Source organism: Pseudorasbora parva, chromosome 13 (genome assembly GCF_024679245.1).
Source record: "Pseudorasbora parva isolate DD20220531a chromosome 13, ASM2467924v1, whole genome shotgun sequence".
Classification (NCBI taxonomy): domain Eukaryota; kingdom Metazoa; phylum Chordata; class Actinopteri; order Cypriniformes; family Gobionidae; genus Pseudorasbora; species Pseudorasbora parva.
In genome coordinates, this window is record NC_090184.1 from 40,949,524 (window position 1) to 40,968,193 (window position 18,670).

At 43.9% G+C, this 18,670-nt stretch overlaps 1 pseudogene; it reads left to right on the plus strand.

Moving 5' to 3' along the window:
- The first annotated feature begins 15,701 nt into the window (after window positions 1–15,701).
- On the plus strand, window positions 15,702–15,818 carry LOC137039362 (5S ribosomal RNA; annotated as a pseudogene).
- Window positions 15,819–18,670: the final 2,852 nt, after the last annotated feature.

The following is an 18,670-nucleotide window of genomic DNA, read 5'->3' on the forward strand; positions in this document are numbered from 1 at the left end:
TGCTCAGTGGTCCAAAGTACTTTTTTCGGATAAAAGCAAATTTTACATGTTATTCGGAAATCAAGGTGCCAGAGTCTGGAGAAGACTGGGGAGAAGGAAATGCCAAAATGCCTGAAGTCCAGTGTAAAGTACCCACAGTCAGTGATGGTCTGGGGTGCCATGTCAGCTGCTGGTGTTGGTCCACTGTGTTTTATCAAGGGCAGGGTCAATGCAGCTCGCTATCAGGAGATTTTGGAGCACTTCATGCTTCCATCTGCTGAAAAGCTTTATGGAGATGAAGATTTAGTTTTTCAGCACGACCTGACACCTGCTCACAGTGCCAAAACCACTGGTAAATGGTTTACTGACCATGGTATTACTGTGCTCAATTGGCCTGCCAACTCTCCTGACCTGAACCCCATAGAGAATCTGTGGGATATTATGAAGAGAAAGTTGAGAGACGCAAGACCCAACACTCTGGGTGAGCTTAAGGCCGCTATCGAAGCATCCTGGGCCTCCAGAACACCTCAGCAGTGCCACAGGCTGATCGCCTCCACGCCACGCCGCACTGAAGCAGTCATTTCTGCAAAAGGATTCCCGACCAAGTATTGAGTGCATAACTGAACATAATTATTTGAAGGTTGATTTTTTTTTTGTATTAAAAACACTTTTCTTTTATTAGTCGGATGAAATATGCTAATTATTTGAGATTTCATGAGAACTTTGGGTTTTCATGAGCTGTATGCCAAAATCATCAGTATTAAAACAATAAAAGACCTGAAATATTTCAGTTGGTGTGCAATTAATCTAAAATATATGAAAGTTTAATTTTATCATTACATTATGGAACATTTTGAACTCATATAACATATGCTAATTTTTTTAGAAGGACCTGTATATGAGTTGGCTCACATAATTTAAAGGGTTACTTCAGCGATTTAGCATAGGCTTTATATCAGTAGAGACCCTGGAGTAATGATCATGATCTGGTAAAAATCCTCCTATGTTAAAAGTTAAATATTTAAACTTTTCAAATGAATTCCTATGTAAGTTAAGCTTCCAAAGGCATGAACTGAAACTGCACCAGACTGAACACGCGCTGTGAATGTATGCCGCGGCCGCGATTACCTCAGCTCTCATCACGATGAATGTTTGTGCTGAATGGAATGTCTCCTGCTGCGTTTGTGCTGTGTGACTCTCATTCGGCTCACACACACGTTATTGAACAGACACGTTCAGTTTTTAATTGTAGTGTCTGTTCTCTAACTGAACTGATTTTATCCAAATTAATTAATCCAGTAGTGGTGGCTCTGGGATTGGCCTCGTAGGGCAGTGAAGCAATGCATTCTGGGAGTTGTTGTCTTTCATCCCCATGAGCTGTCTTTTCTCAGTATAGAAGGCACCAAATAAAAAAATAATTTCACATTTCTACTACATTAATGACCCAGTTTAAATACAAAGCTCAATTCTTTCACTGAAGTAACCCTGTAAGTTACGCGCTTCAGAGCTTCCATTAAGGGAACTTAGTGAGCATCGATACACCCTGCGTTTTACAGCCCTTAAAATGTCCGACTCCCTGATCAGTGCCCTGAGTACTAACCTAGGGAGCTGATTGAGAAGCACACACAGTCTTAACATGCTGGTAGAGCTGCACGATTTTTGTCAAAAGATCGCAATTTCGATTTGAACACCCACGCTCATATTCCTGGACGACAATGATTTGCCTGTTTCTATTAAACCGTTTACAAAAAGAAACTGGAACATTCAGGTCTGCGTTGGCTTTGCCACTGGTACAGAGAGAGCAGTTGTCATGCATAGGTATTAAACAGCTTTACAAACTGTCTTTTCAACCACACAGTTTCATTATTTCTGTGTTACAAATATTCAAATGATCACATGATCAAATTATTTCTTTCTTTCTTTCTTTCTTTCTTTCTTTCTTTCTTTCTTTCTTTCTTTCTTTCTTTCTTTCTTTCTTTCTTTCTTTCTTTCTTTCTTTCTTTCTTTCTTTCTTGTTTTCTTGCTTCACAATCACAGGATCAACACATAGGCAACAGACTTACAGAACACTAAAGAAAAAAGGGATTCAATACCCGATTTAGTTCCCAAATGGTATTTAAAAGGATGTGTTTTTAACAAATGTGTTTTGAAGGATCACTTCTGTGATCATTTGAATATTTGTAACACAGAAATAATGAAACTGTGTGGTTGAAAAGCTGTTTGTCTGTCCCTTTTTAAATCAATGTCCAGAATAAACCCCAGAGGTGTTATGCGAGTTGGTGAAGCCGAGCAGGGGGCTTCAGACTTCCTGAGTGCTGGACTAAACACGATAACCTCATTTTTGTTGTCATTGAGCTTCAGGAAGTTAGCTGCTGTCCAACCTTTGATGCCATGCAGGCTAATCACTGGCAATGTGGCTGTGTATCATCCAGTGAAATACTTTGTTTTTCGAAAATAGATCCTAGGGGTAAAATATAAAGAGAGAAAAGTATTTGTTTGAGAATAGATCCCAGCGGGACCCCCCAAGGAATATCTTGATGAATAATAGTTCCTGGAGCAGACTGAAAAGGATCTGCCTGTGAGATGATTTAAAACATTTAAGCACATTTCCCGTAAAACCAACCCAGTGTTCCAGACGCTCAAATAAGACTGCATAATTCACCATATCAAACGGCACACTAAGGTCAATTAGGATCAGGATAGCGTTTTAACCTTTGATGTCGTTTAACTCTTTCACCGACACTGTCTGAGTGCTATGGAAGGATGTAAAACCAGATTCAAAGGTCTCAGCAAATAAGTTAAAAGTAATACAAGCTTGGAGTTGTGCACTTTTTGTAAAACAAGGCAAATTTAATTGTTGAACTAAAATTGCAAAATTGGGACTCTTCAACAGTGGGGTGATCGTAGCATGTTTAAACTAGAGATTTGTTGATTTAATCCAGTCCCTATCTTGTCAAAATTCTTTTTATAAAAGCAAGATGAAACCAACCTGTTCTATCTTCTCTGACTCTGAAGGCATCTTACAACAGTTCCCACAAAAGCAATTTATAGATTATCATTACAGAATATGCTAATCAATGACTTGAAGATAGTTAACTCCACATCAGCTACATAAATGAATTAAGGCAGTGGTGTAAATTGAATCTAGTTGCTATTTCCACTAAGTACAACACATACATTATATTTATTTCTTTGTGATAGATGATATTTACACTAAGTTCAAATAGCTGTAGATTGTATTTACTAAGTGAAAATAGTGATATATTCTATTTACACCATATAAAGTTGCAGTTCTTTGTAATAGGAATTACATGTAATTTATACTTAATTTTGACAGATACATACTATTTGCGCCTCATTGTTGTACATTAACAGCCTTAAAGGAACACTTGAAAGCCCTCCCTACATCTATCCTTAACCCAATAAACGATTTTATTATAATTAACAAATTTTTAAGGAACTTTATTTCCACATTTAGAACATTTTCTTAGTTTTTATTGGAAATGAATGCATGTTCGATGTGATTTGTGATGAGAAAAGACAGAAGAGCAAGCTCTGCAAAAGGCGGATTCGAAACCGTGTTGATGGTTTAGTTTATTTATTTATTTAACAGGGACCATACACAACACAAATGCTGTGCCAGAGTTAGCTAAGATAGCTAATTTGCATTTGTGGTCGCTGGGCAGGGTGATGTTCAATATAATCGTGATAAAACATTGATCCATTAGCCATACGCTTTACTGATTGCGCCACTGGGGTAGTTGACTTCTGGGCGTTTTTTGAAGTCTTGTTTGGCACAGCCCAAACAGACCGCTCTGCGGTCTCTTCCTCCCTGGGCGGGGCACCGGTGCTCCAACTATCCAGCTCTGAGGAGGTGGACGTTGAGAGCATCGCGACTGAAGACTCGCCACTTCAGTCACCCGCTAGTGAGTTGAGGTTCTCACGAGAGCTGTGGCCAGGTTAAATATAAAAATAAGAAATGACTGGCTGGCTGAAATATCTGAATCCCATCGAAATCAGAGAGAACGAAATTAGATGAGCGATTCCTGCCCTCTCGTGCAAAGCATCAACGTCCTGCCATTCTTCCCTGACCTGCACACCGAGGTGTCTAGGTCATGGAGGAAACAAGCGGTATCATATAGAGTGTTCAGCCCACATACATCTGCATATAGTAATATATTTGGGCTGAGACACTATGGTTATGGGGCGATGCCGAAGATCGAAGAGACGCTTGCGAGCTATCTCTCGCCTTCAGCTGCATCGTCCCTGGCATTTCCCCTCCGAAGGAAATCGGTGCTTACCTCAGCACACGGTACCCGTCTTCCTTCGGTGCCCACAGGGGGCCGCGCTGCTAACCCCGCCGCAATGTCAGGGCGCAGAGGGTCTCCGCGGGCCACCTGAGGGTGGTCCGCCCCCTCCTCGGAGGGCATGCGAGCAGTCAGGTCAGGTGTTCCCTGCCGGTTCGCCGTTTCAGGGCACTGCACTCGCTGCTCAAATTACACCAGAGGCCAGCCTCGAGAGGCTGGTTCCCTTAGTTTCCCCTCCGTGGGAAGACGGTGCTTACCTCAGCATACGGTACCCGTCTTCCTTCGGTACCCTCAAGGGGCCGCGCTGCCAACCCCGCCGCAATGTCGGTGCGCAGAGGGTCTCCGCGGGCCACCTGAGGGTGGTCCGCCCCCTCCTCGGAGGGCAGGGGAAACAAAAGGACGCTGAGGGTAGTCCCCTCCGAAGGGAAACGGTGTTTACCTCTGCCTACGGTACCCGTTGTCCTGCAGCGCCCTCTGGGGGCCGCGCTGCCAACCCCGCCGCAATGCCGGGGCGCAGACGGTCCCCGCGGGCCACTCGAGGGTGGTCCGCTCCCCCTTCGGGGGGCTCCCGAGCAGTCAAGTCAGTCGTTCCCTGCCGGTCCGCCGCTTCAGGGCACTGTGCTTGTTGCTCAAAATACACCAGAGGCCAGCCTCGAGAGGCTGGTTCCCTTAGTAGATTTTTCTAGACGAGTGGAAACGTCTATCGAATATATCTCAGTGGGTCCTGCAGATAATAGAAAAGGGGTACGCCATTCAGTTCAGAAGTCGGCCACCTCCTTTCTGCGGTGTCCTACCTACAGAGGTGGGCCCGGAGCAGGCTCTGGTAATGGCACAGGAAGTAGAGACACTCCTGCAAAAAGGGGCTATAGAGAGGATTCCCCCTCCCAGCAGGGAGTCTGGCTTTTATAGCCGTTACTTCATCGTGCCGAAGAAGGATGGGGGCTTACGCCCGATATTAGATCTGCGGCTATTGAATCGCTCGGTGGCCAAGCTCAAATTCAAGATGCTTACACTCAGACAGATTGTAGCGCAGGTCAAATCGGAGGATTGGTTTGTCACCATAGACCTCAAAGATGCGTATTTTCATGTCTCCATCCTTCCACATCACAGGAAGTTCCTGAGGTTTGCCTTCGGGGGAGAGGCATACCAATATCGTGTACTTCCCTTCGGTCTAGCACTGTCACCCCGCACGTTCACCAAGTGTGTGGATGTAGCTCTGGCGCCGCTGCGTCTACAGGGCCTCCGCATACTGAACTATATCGACGACTGGCTGATTCTAGCGAATACAGAGCAGATGGCGGTTCAGCATCGAGATGCTGTTCTCGCCCATATGTCGAAGCTGGGGTTGAGGCTGAACGCCAAGAAGAGTGTGCTTTCTCCGGCTCAGAGAACCACTTTTCTAGGTGTGAACTGGGACTCGGTAATTATGCGGGCGCAATTATCGCCAACACGCATAGCATCGATCCTGGCAGCCGCCAAAGAACAGAAGCTAGGCCGAGCCGTCACTGTGAAACGGTTCCAGAAACTGTTAGGTCTCATGGCAGCAGCGTCCAACGTGATATCTTTTGGCCTACTGTACATGAGGCCACTGCAGTGGTGGCTCAAAACAAAAGGGTTCTCCCCGAGGGGAAATCCGCTCCGCACGATCAAAGTCACGCGGCGATGCCTACGTGCTCTGGTCATGTGGAAAAACCCGCTCAGGGTCCCGTGTTGGGGGCTCATGTTCGTCGCGTAACGCTAACGACAGATGCCTCTCTCACGGGCTGGGGGGGCGACCATGAGTGGTCGCTCATCCCAGGGTCTATGGCAGGAACATCAGCGGCACTGGCACGTAAATCGGCTAGAGATGCTCGCAGTGTTTCTTGCATTGAAACAGTTCCTGCCCGACCTCAAGGGGCCACCATGTGCAGACAACACATCGGTGGTCGTCTATATAAATCACCAGGGGGGTCTGAGGTCCCGTCCGTTGGACAATTGGCACATCGGATCCTCCTGTGGGCCCAAGGGAAATTGCTGTCAGTCAGAGCAGTATATATCCCGGGGGTCCTGAATCAGGAAGCAGACAGCCTGTCGAGGCAGGGGCCGAGGCCCGGGGAATGGAGACTCCACCCAGAAGTGGTGGAGCTCCTATGGAAGGTATATGGGAGCTATTTGCTTCGGCGGAGAGTTCTCACTGCCCGCAGTAGTTTCTCTGACCCATCCAGCCCCGCTGGGGTGGATGCCATGGTACAGGGGTGGCCGAGGCTACCTCTGTACGCCTTCCCCCCGATTGTCTTGCTTCCAGGAGTTCTGGAGAGGGTACGCCGGGACGGGGCCCAGGTACTCCTAGTGGCTCCGTACTGGCCGACCCGAGTATGGTTTTCGGACCTGATATCTTTCCTGGAAGGCTCTCCGATGGAGATTCCGACCAGGAGGGATCTACTCTCTCAGGCGGGCGGGAGATTCCTGCACCCACGCCCAGAGATGTGGAAACTGTGGGCCTGGCCTCTGAGGGGGCTAGGCTCATAGAGGAAGGTCTCTCGGCCGAGGTCGTAGAGACCATCCTTCACTCCAGAGCTCCGTCCACGAGGAAACTGTACGCTCTGAAAGGGAAACTTTTCTCAGCATGGTGCAGAGAACGCCAGTGGGACCCAGTTAACTGCCCGGTTGGTACAGTGCTGGAGTTTCTGCAGGCGAGGTTCTCGGCAGGGTTGACCCCCTCCACAATAGAGGCGTACGTGGCGGCCTTGGGTGCCGTCCACGTCCCTTTGGGTGGAGTGTCTTGGGAAGACACCCTCTGATTACACGTTTCCTCCGTGGCACTTTAAGTTTGAGGCCTGTTATGCACTCATGTCTAGAGTTTGCGCCGGGGTTTTCTCATCCCAGGCCGGGTTATGTCCCCAAGGTTCCTACGAGCCCACGGGGCCCCATTACTCTTCAAGCATTCTGTCCTCCTCCTTTCACGACGTCAGACCAGGAAGATTAATCTGCTGTGCCCTGTTAGAGCACTAGATACTATGTCCACAGAGCTGCCCTGTGGAGGAAAACTGATCAGCTGTTTTTCTGTTTCGGGCCCCCTAAGAAGGGGCCCCAGTATCTAAGCAGAGGATGAGCAAGTGAGTGGTCGAGGCCATCTCACTTGCTTATGAGGCGGCCGGGCAGCAGTCTCCACTGGCTGTCCGGACGCATTCAACCAGGGGTATGGCTGCTTCTTAAGCACTTTTGTCGGGGGCGTCCCTCCACGATATTTGTAAACGCGGCCGGATGGTCGTCTCCTTTAACTTTCGTCAGGTTCTATGAACTAGACCTGGCATCTACAGTTGGGGCACAGGTACTCTCGTAACCGTGTGCGCTTCGGCTTCACACATACGAGACACTTGGTCCTATGGCGATGTGGGTATAAGCGTTCTCACAGCGTTTCGACGCAGCTCGAGTTCCCCGAAAGGGAACGTCTCAGGTTACGTATGTAACCCTAGTTCCCTGAGGGAACGAGACGCTGCGTCGCTCTGCCATACTCCCGGCGTGTCCGTGATCACTTACTTCAGGCTTTATCAGAAGCTAGTTCCTGTTTGTGTTCGCGGACCTTTTATAGTCTCCGGTTGATGACGTCATCACGTCGGCGACGTCATCACGTCGGCGACGATCGATCTTTTTTCCGATGGAATGGTTCTACAGGCGCTTCACGACGCATTAACGCAGAGGCGTTCTCACAGCGTTTCGACGCAGCGTCTCGTTCCCTCAGGGAACTAGGGTTACATACGTAACCTGAGACGTTTTTTATTTTGTCTGTTCAGAATCATGGGATAATTGTAATCTCCATTTGAAACAATACGATTCTCATTTTATTCAGAACCATGCAGCTCTACATGCTGGCTATGTTATGCAACCTGTCAGAATGTCACAGAGACTCTTTTAACATAGCAACCACACAAAACTCCCTAGCAACCACATAGCAAATTGAATATAAAAACACTTTGAAAGCCCTGGCATTGCTTTTGAACAATTAAGCATCACTCACAATTTCTTTAGTAGCCTAAATCTGAATCTCCTTCAATTATGTTCACATTTGGGACACCTGGAACCGTTTTAGAGGACGGATACATAACCTCTGTTACATTTTACAGGCCAGCAACTCTTCTTGCTGTCAGTTTATCGGTTTTCAGCACCTCTCCTCCACGCCTAAAAATAATTTCAGCGAAGACACTTTCACTACAATCCAAGAGTCACAATGGAAACAGGCAAGACAGGGGACTGCACTGTGCCACACTGTTATTTATAAAAAGGAATGGGGGTTCCATCATTTCGTTCAAGTCATGTAAATTAGGTGTAACACCAGCCATCTCTTGAGTCATCACTTTGGAGTCAGTGAGATAACCGTAGCAGGCTTGCGCATGCGTGTGTGTGTGTTTGTGTGTGTGTGTGTGTGTGTGTGTGTGTGAGTGTGTGAGAGAGAAAGCCCTTTCCGCTAATGCTAATTTAAGGTCCTGAAACAGTGACAGGCTTGTTGTTCATTATTCCACACGCCTGCCTGGCTGTGTTCACAGAGGCACATGGGGCAGAGGCAGTGCCAATCGAGACAGCTCAGCTCAGAGCGGCGGGCGGCACCAGGTTGGCGTTTCGAGGCAGTGTGACTCATGTTTCTCGTGCACCGTTCTCTGCATGCCTCTTACCTGTGTCGTATCTACAAGACTGATGGGTTTTTCCTGAAGTCTGACCCGCTGAGTGGCAATTCTCATCAGCGACTCCATGTTCTACAAGGCTGTCAGTATAAGGGCCGAGAGATAACAGGGTACGAAGGTCATTTCGGGTGGCCGTAAACATTCACTGCCCAATCACGTTTGACCATGCGCTCGTAATGACGGCCATATTTCACTGGTGTCAGTCGGTGGCATTTATCTGGCCGATGATTGCAAGCCTTCACCTTCCTTCCTTCTGCAGTCAACGATCTTTTACTTGTGCGTTATAGATGGCGAGGAATAAATATATGGTACTGCATGAGACCAGGATCAATGCTTGAAGTCGATACTGTCAATGCTGTTCACATTTATGAGAGGGAAATTGATGTTGACGGCAGAGATTTCTCCAGTAGGTTGTATTAGAGCACTGAGGGGAAAACCCTCCGATTCCAACAGACCCAAATTAAAGGTGTCAAGGTAAAGGGTAAAATGGATTGTATTTAGAAGAATGTTTTGGTCAGCTGACTTTGTGTATATTGCAAAAGCTTCTTAATTAACACCATGCTTTTCTAACATAAACCTCAGTGTCAAGTAGTGCAAACCTCTCATTGCATTACCTCGTTGTTATCTCAACATGCTTGTATCGCCATTTGCAGCACATGAATCAAGTTGGTAAGTAATTACCGCAAAGACAACTCCACCTCCTTATTTTGCTCTACCGAGACTTAGGAAAGTGAAGTGTTTGTCACGACTAATCACATCTCGGCACGCGGCAGTCTTTGAAGATCTGTTATGCGGAGAGATTTTGGAGAACAGCTGAGAGCACAGCTGTGTTGTTCACTGACTTCAGGTCTGTTGACCTCCCATCTGAAGAAGCTGGCAGCCGACTTTGTCCGTCCTCTGATGGAGTGCTTGAGAAGGGGTGAACTGGCCAGCTTATCGCTGTGGAGAGTTGCCGCAGGTGTGGGGCTTTCAGAACTGCTAAAATGAACGATTTGCCTCAGGCAGTCTGGTTGGGCAAGGCTTTTTCTTTTCAGTTTTATCTACCATTACCACACTTAATTTGACACATCATGTTAATGGAAAAAAAAAGTGTTTTCAACTGTAAAAAAATATGATTGGACATTGTAGGTGGTTGCCAGAACATTGAGTGCTTCATAAGTCCTAAATCCCGGAAATTAGTTATTATTGTTGCACTTCTTGTTCCATTGTTCCAAATGCAAACTGAGTTTTTTTTTTTTTTTTTTTTTGGTTAATTGTCTGAAATATAATATAATAAGGGTTTCACTTTATTTTGATGGTCCCTTTAACACATTCTGTCAGCTATGAGTAACGTTGCACCTGTGTGTACTTACTCTCATTAGAGTGTGTCAGTAGAGTATTAGTAGACTGGTAGAGTTATGGTTAGAATAATGTAAATGCAAATTAACTTATAGGGCCCTATTTTAACGATCTGAAGCGCAAGTAACTTTGTGGGCGGGTCTCGGCGCTTTTGCTATTTTCCCGGCGGGATAAATGGCTCTTGCGCCCGGCGCAAATCTAAAATGGGTTGGTCTGAAGTAGCTTCATTATTCATAGGTGTGGTTTGGGCGTAACGTGAATAAATAAATCAGAGCGTCATCCAACATTCCCTTTAAAAGCAGGTGCGCAAGTTCCATTATGGATTGTTATTATTATGGCGTATTTACCAGGCGCACGCCAGGAGCGGTTCACAGCCGAGGAGACTGATGTTCTTGTAAGAGCAGGGAAAGACAGATGTCCTTATATACATATATGTCTTGCTACTATTGGGCAAACAGGTCTGATCCTTAATTACTACAATTAGCCTGAATAATTTCTAAGATAGATTTATGCCTATTTTTTCACATCTTTGTGGCACACCACATTAATTTCCGTCATCTCATGTGTTAATGTTTTTTTAGTGTAACAATTTATGATTTGCAAAAATAACTGTTTGCATCTGTGTAGATTACATGAGCAAAGTGTATGCGCGTTGTGCACGCTATACATTATGGTCAAGCATGCGCCCTTAAAATAGCATAATGAACAACGCGCAACGCGCCACTGACTTTAGACTAGGTTTTTTCTGGTCAGTGGCGCAATTGTTTAATGGAACAGCAAAATAGCACCAGGGATTGTTTGCGCCGGAACACGCCTCCTTTTTTGCGCTGAACCGCCCAGGGAGCGCAAGTTCATTCACTAGTTTAGCGACGTGCTTCTGTGGAGGGAAAAGCGCGCTTTGCGCGGGTGCAAAATAGGAATGACACATGCGGCGGTGTACAAAGTCAATTGCGCTGGGTGCAAGATAGGGCCCATAGTCAGTAAAATAAATGTTGGAGGAGCATCACAACAAAGAGTTATTAAGCAGACAGTCTACTAATGCGCTAATGAGAGTTAGTTGACATGTTGCAAAGTTACTTACAGTCAACAGAATGTTCAAAAAGGGCCATCCGACCCTCCAAAATAAGATGTTGTTAACACAGCTATCAAGCTATTCATATTTTATTTTACAACAAAATACATTAGTAGTACACTCATTTTTAATTCTTGTCAAAAGTGGCAACATTATTTCGATTATCCACTTTAGACATTCTACAAACTATAACTTTGCAACTACATGTCAACTAGCAGTCATTAGAGTCTTAGAAGATTGTCTGCTTAACTTGTGATTTTACATGTGAGAAAACGCTTCCATGCCAAACACAGATTTTTCTGTTTCCGTGTTTTTGCTGTTATAAGTTAGGGGTGCTATTACACATCGTCTGAAAGATTACAGATTCTCAGAACAAAAACACAGTATCATATGTAAAATTGCATATATAAATGAACATGATTGCCAACGTTAAACAGTACATCATAACATTAAACAGCACCTTCTGTATTCAACAAAATGCATAACTGGGCATGACGTGTGATGTAGGACGTAACATAAGCGTTTTGAACTAAGAGAGGCAATACACTTTTATCATAAGTTGAATACGGAAGGTGGATATTATACATTATAAAGTTTTAAATATGGATATTTTTCTTTTAAAAAAATCGTTTCACTTCAGAAGGCCTTTATTAACTCTCTGTGTGGAACACTTTTATAATGGATGGATGCAATTCTTTGTGCTTCAAACTCGTGAGCCCGTTCACTGCCATTATAGAGCTTATAAAGAGCCAGGATATTTATTAGATTGTGTTCATCAGAACGAAAAAAAAGTCACACACCTAGGATTGCTTGAGGGTGAGTAAATCATGGGGTACTTTTCATTTTAAAGTCAACTAATCCTTTAATGAGAGTTAGTTGCGAAGATACTTACAGTTTATTTGAATGTCTAAAGTGGAATATCAAAATAAAGTGTATACTTCCTTTTCGTTCCTCATGCAAAAACAAAGAAATGTCAATTCAAATAAGGTTCAGAGGTTCACTAACTGGTATTGTGTGTTACACTGCATGAAGATACTACAGCATATGGAGTCTCTATGATAACATATGGAATCATCCTACCTTATTAAAGAAAGTTGTGGTTGTGTCCTTGTATCATGATGATTTATTCAGCAGCCCTGTCTGTACTGACAACTATTCTTAAACTTTAACTGGAGGAGTTCTGAGACACTTATTGGAAAAGAAACTCTTGGATATAATCAAATAAACCTTGCAAAACCTTGTTGGAATCTCTGTCAGCAAGCAAAATCTTTTAATTTCCACTTGACAGTTGAATTGTGAAATATGTTCTGTTTTTCCAGCCCGAAAAAAGCTGATCTGTCATGCATCAAAGCAAAGATGATTTAAATTCCTTTAGCATCTAAAATGTTGACATTTATTATGCACTCATTTGATGCATGCTAAAGCAACCATCATTTACCATTTCTTAAACTAAGTATCGCACTTTGATGCACACAGTTTGTGCCATGGAGCTGAATGATACATCAGATTATAGGCCTTGTTAAAGAAAGGTGTGCTGTGATCAGACTTACAATTCAGACTTATACTTCAGAATAAAACATGACATTAAAAAATAAGATAATTCAGTTGGATTATTCCGTTGGATGTGACAAACAAAAGTTTATGATTCTTACAAATGTTGTTCAATATAATTAAATCTTCACAAATTAAAGGCAAACTATGGTAGATAATTGTAATCAAATATCCAGAACACAACTTGCACAGTGTGACGTATTTCATGCAGTTGTCTACTTCCATTATCCAAAAGGTTCTCAAGAATTTATAAATCCAGAGAAATTCTCATTATTGTAGCCTATCAGTGACGTAATAGCCACACTATTCTCAGTTTCCGCTTGTAGAATGGCAACAATATTTACCCAATAGTTGCAAATATTGTTGGTTTGTTCATATTTACTTTTAGTACGATTGTTTTGAACACATAAATCTGCTCAGCATTAAACCATCGAATCATTTGACAAATAGTCACATATCATTACCAGGCTAATATAGCCTTACATTTTACGTTCCTTGCAAGATACAGGTAATTAAACAACTAATTCATTACCTCATCTGTGAACATGATCCGTGAATTATACACATCTCTGGATGGTGAAAACAACATCTCCCATCTGAACATTTCCTTTGGTGAAAACTCTTTGTGCCTTTAAACTTTTTGAAGCTTAATTACAAATCGGCAGAAGTCACTTGTAAGCAACAATATGGCAGGAGCATAGTCGTCTAGCCATCAGAATTTGGCCCTTGTCAAATAAACTCAAGTCCTAATGTTTGCCCATTTTTCCTGCTTCTAACACATCAACTGTAAGGACAAAATGTTTACTTGCTTCCTAATATATCCCACCCACTAACAGGTGCCGTGATGAAGAGATAATCAGTGTTATTCAATGATGTTATGACTAATGGGTGTATATTGATCATACATACTCTAAATCGAATGAAAAAGTGGCAAGCATTGGGTTTTGGTAAAAAGAATGAAAAACTTATCTCAATAATGTATATCTTTTGAAAATGGCAGGCTTTAGAAACAAAGAGCATTGTCATGTTTAGGAGATTTTTGGACTCCTATTCTCTATTTGGACTGTTCTTCGCTCAAATGTTGATCACCCTATAATTCATATTTTCTAGATTGTATATTTCATAGAGTTGGAATCACATTAAACATTGGGACAGTTTTGGTTAATTTATGTGATGCTCACAGATAGTATATGTAGTTTTGTGGTGAAATGGCATGGAAGCATATTTTGATGAATCCCAATATTAAATTATGTGAAGTTCAAGCCTAACTATTTTCACAGCGTGTAGCAGATGGTAGCTTGTGAATGCTCCATGTAGGTGTACGGGTTAAATAAATGCTAAGAAATCAGACTGGATCTCACAAAGGGACCAATCTAAGCCTCAGAATGTGAAAATGAATTAAATAAGAATATTTTGTGAGCTTTGAGCACACATCTTTATAATTAAATTAAAATTATACTTTTTTAAAATTCTTTCTTAAGTTAAGGGTAGACAATGGCACAACATATTGACTTTAGGAATAACTTGTTCAACATGACATTAAAATGTTCTTTCTTAATAGATGTTCCCTTTCAGTCAGTCACTACGTGTTACATCAGTGACTGACGAATTGGTATGGGAATGGTTCTTGCCTGAGAGCCTTATCACCTTTGAGTATTACAAAATGAGCTGATAGCATAAGAGTATAACGCGTGGGTATATAAGGAGCGAAAGTGCAGTCTCACATTATGTTTCTGCTTCGGAGCCAAAATGTTTCCTGTGCTTCACAATCGCCTTCGTAGATCTGCTACGAGTCAGCTCTTCAGCGAGTGTTGGTGTAATGGTGTTTTCAGTGGAGTTTCACAGTCCTGCTGCTGATCTGTGCAGTTATTTGCACATGGCTCGTGTCTCTTCTGTCTTTTTAAAGATGTCTCGCCCATGTATTATCAAGTATGTATTCTTAGGTTTGCTCCGAACAAATTCTTACCAGTCCGGTCAGCGAACAAAGGGAGTGGCTGAGAACACTGACGTTGATGTTGTGCGCTAGTTTGAGTTGTAGTTCAGTAATGGCGGCGGAGAAAGATGCGAACGATACCATTCATTCTGTTGTGGCACTACAGCCAAATATCCAGAAGTTAAAGCCAGAGCAAGAACAATCTTTGCTGGGGTTTGTTGGTGGCCATGATGTTGTGGCTCTCCTCCCCAACGGGGTGTATTTGGGAAAAGTTTGATTTTCCAGCTCGCTCCTTTAGTGGTAAAGGAGTTGGATGAAGTCCTATTCGGATGGTAATTGTTCTCGTGGGCATTTACAGAGGCTAGTCAATGATTTTATTGCAGTGAATATACATCTCTGAGTTTTCAAGAATATATCACTTCAAAATTCACTCTTTATATCCTTTTTGACCACTACAGAGCACCGCACGGTTGCGTTTTGCTGTTATTTGGATGCATTTCTAGACTTGTATTTGTTTAAAATGCTGTAAAGTATTTACAAGAGCAATATATTTCATCACGCTCAAACAAATTAAAATAAAAGCACTTAAACATTTGAATTGGGTCGATATTTACGGCAGCATTTATTCGTATCATACTAAGCATATGACATTTTATTTACAGCATACAATCATGTTACGGACCACGTGAGCAGTGTGTTCCCGATCACAATACTCTCCCATCCACCATGAATAACACAATCACAATCCGAATGCATGAGTTTTAGGTTTTATCCTATGGTTTTATCATTGAGGTGGCCTGCACATTTATATTGATGGATTTGTGAGAAACAGGCGAAGGTCACATGACATACGTCATGACCATGCCAGCAGCCATATCACCCTGTAGCCCAAGACTGGTTTCCCACTGAAGCTAAGCAGGGCTGAGCCTGGTCAGTACCTGGATGGGAGACCAACTGGGAAAACCAGGTAGCTGCTGGTAGAGGTGTTAGTGAGGCCAGCAGGGGGTGCTCACCCTGTGGTCTGTGTGGGTCCTAACGCACCATTATAGTGATGGGGACACTATACTGACAAAGAGCACCGTCTTTCGGATGAGGCGTTAAACCGAGGTCCTGACTCTCTGTGGTCGTTAAAAATCCCAGGATGTCTTTCGGAAAAAGAGTAGGGGTGTAACCCTGGCATCCTGGCAAAATTTGCCCATTGGCCTCTGTCCATCATCCCCATATCCTGATTGGCTTCATCACTCGGTCTCCTCTCCACCAATCAGCTGGTGTGTGGTGAGCGTTCTGGCGCAATATGGCTGCCGTCACATCATCCAGGTGGATCCTGCACATTGGTGGTGGTTGAGGAGATTCCCCCCTTCAATGTAAAGTGCTTTGAGTGCCTTGAAAAAGCGCTATATAAATCGAACACAATTTTATTATTATTATTATTATGACCAAACGTTAGCGATTGGTTATGGCAGATCCAGAGTGTCTCAGGGCAGATACAATAGTTTTAAACTTCAACAGAGTACCCGCCTTTGCAGAAGTAAACACTTGTCAATAGAGAGTGGCCAGAATTTCTTTACAAATGAAATGTACAAGTCTGGTATGACCAGGCTAAACGGGGGTATGCCTGTAGGTCTGATGACCCCGCTGGTTCAGTTTTCTTTAGAGCCTGGCTAGATTTGTCCCGCTGGCTCTCTCGAACAATCAGGCTCCGCTCTATGACTCAGTTCGCATTGTCTCCTTCCCGCTTTCAGGGTGTCTGTTTCACCATCATGGGTGGCAATGCCCCCATGCATGCGGAGGTCGCCACCTTACTGAAGGGTGCGATCGAAGGTGTCCCTCCGGCGGGGATAAAGTCCTGCTTTTACAACCCCTACTTCAATTTGCCCAAGAAGAGTGGTGGGTTACGACCAATCCTGGACCTGCGTGTCTTGAACCGATCCCTTCACAGGCTTCCATTAAAGATGTTGACAGCCAAACACATTTTCGAATGTATTCATCCATCAGATTGGTTTACAGCAATCAACCTGAAGGATGCATACTTTCATGTCCCCTTTCTTTCTCAACACGTTTTAGGCGCATGCATACCAGTACATGGGGCGGCAGTGGCTCAGTGGTTCATGTACACTCACCTAAAGGATTATTAGGAACACCATACTAATACTGTGTTTGAACCACTTTCGCCTTCAGATCTGCCTTAATTCTACGTGGCATTGATTCAACAAGGTGCTGAAAGCATTCTTTAGAAATGTTGGCCCATATTGATAGGATACCATCTTGCAGTTGATGGAGATTTGTGGGATGCACATCCAGGGTACGAAGCTCCCTTTCCACCACATCCCAAAGATGCTCTATTGGGTTGAGATCTGGTGACTGTGGGGGCCATTTTAGTACAGTGAACTCATTGTCATGTTCAAGAAAACAATTTGAAATGATTCAAGCTTTGTGACATGGTGCATTATCCTGCTGGAAGTAGCCATCAGAGGATGAGTACATGGTGGTCATAAAGGAATCACATGGTCAGAAACAATGCTCAGGTAGGCCGTAGCATTTAAACGATGCCCAATTGGCACTAAAGTGTGCCAAGAAAACATCCCCCACACCATTACACCACCACCACCACCAGCCTGCACAGTGGTAAGAAGGCATGATGGATCCATGTTCTCATTCTGTTTACGCCAAACTCTGACTCTACCATCTGAATGTCTCAACAGAAATCGAGACTCATCAGACCAGGCAACATTTTTCCAGTCTTGAATTGTCCAATTTTGGTGAGCTTGTGAAAATTGTAGCCTCTTTTTCCTATTTGTAGTGGAGACGAGTGGTATACCTGGTGGGGTCTTCTGCTGTTGTAGCCCATCCGCCTCAAGGTTGTGCGTGTTGTGGCTTCACAAATGCTTTGCTGCATACCTCGGTTGTAACGAGTGGTTATTTCAGTCAAAGTTGCTCTTCTATCAGCTTGAATTCGTCGGCCCATTCTCCTCTGACCTCTAGCATCAACAAGGCTTTTTCACCCACAGGACTGCTGCATACTGGATGTTTTTCCCTATTCACACTATTCTTTTTAAACCCTAGAAATTGTTTTATTCGAAAATCCCAGTAACTGAGCAGATTGTGAAATACTCGTCTGGCACCAACAACCATCCCAGCCTCAAAATTGCTTAAATCACATTTCTTTCCCACTTTGACATTCAGTTTGGAGTTCAGGAGATTGTCTTGACCAGGACCACACCCCTAAATGCTTTGAAGCAACTGCCATGTGATTGGTTGATTAGATAATTTCATTAATTAGATATTGAACAGGTGTTCCTTATAATCCTTAAGGTGAGTGTAGGTTTACTACAAACCAGAAGGTTGGTGGTTCAATCCCTGGTTCTACCTGAACAAGTGTCGAGGTGTCCATGAGCAAGACGCCTACAAGCTGGATGGCGCCTTGCATGGCTGAAACCGTCAGTGTATAAATGGGTGAATGTGAGGCAAGATGTAAAGATTTGGATGGCCATGGGTCTGTTGAAAGCACTATATAAATGCAGTCCATTTACCATTTTACCATTTACACTGTTCTCCCATTCGGGTTGTCCCTGTCTCCTGATATCTTTATGAAGGTTGCGGAGGCAGCCCTTGTGCCTCTCAGGCAGCACAGGGTTCGCATTCTGAATTATCTTGACGAGTGGCTAATTCTAGCTCACTCTCAGGATCAGTTATGTGAACACAGGGACCTGGTGTGACTGAGTCACCTCTCCTGTCTGGGCCTTTAGGTCAAGTGGGAAAAGAGCAAACTGTCCCAAGTGCAGAGGATCTCTTTTCTCGGTATGGAAATCGTCTCGGTCGCCATGTACAAGCA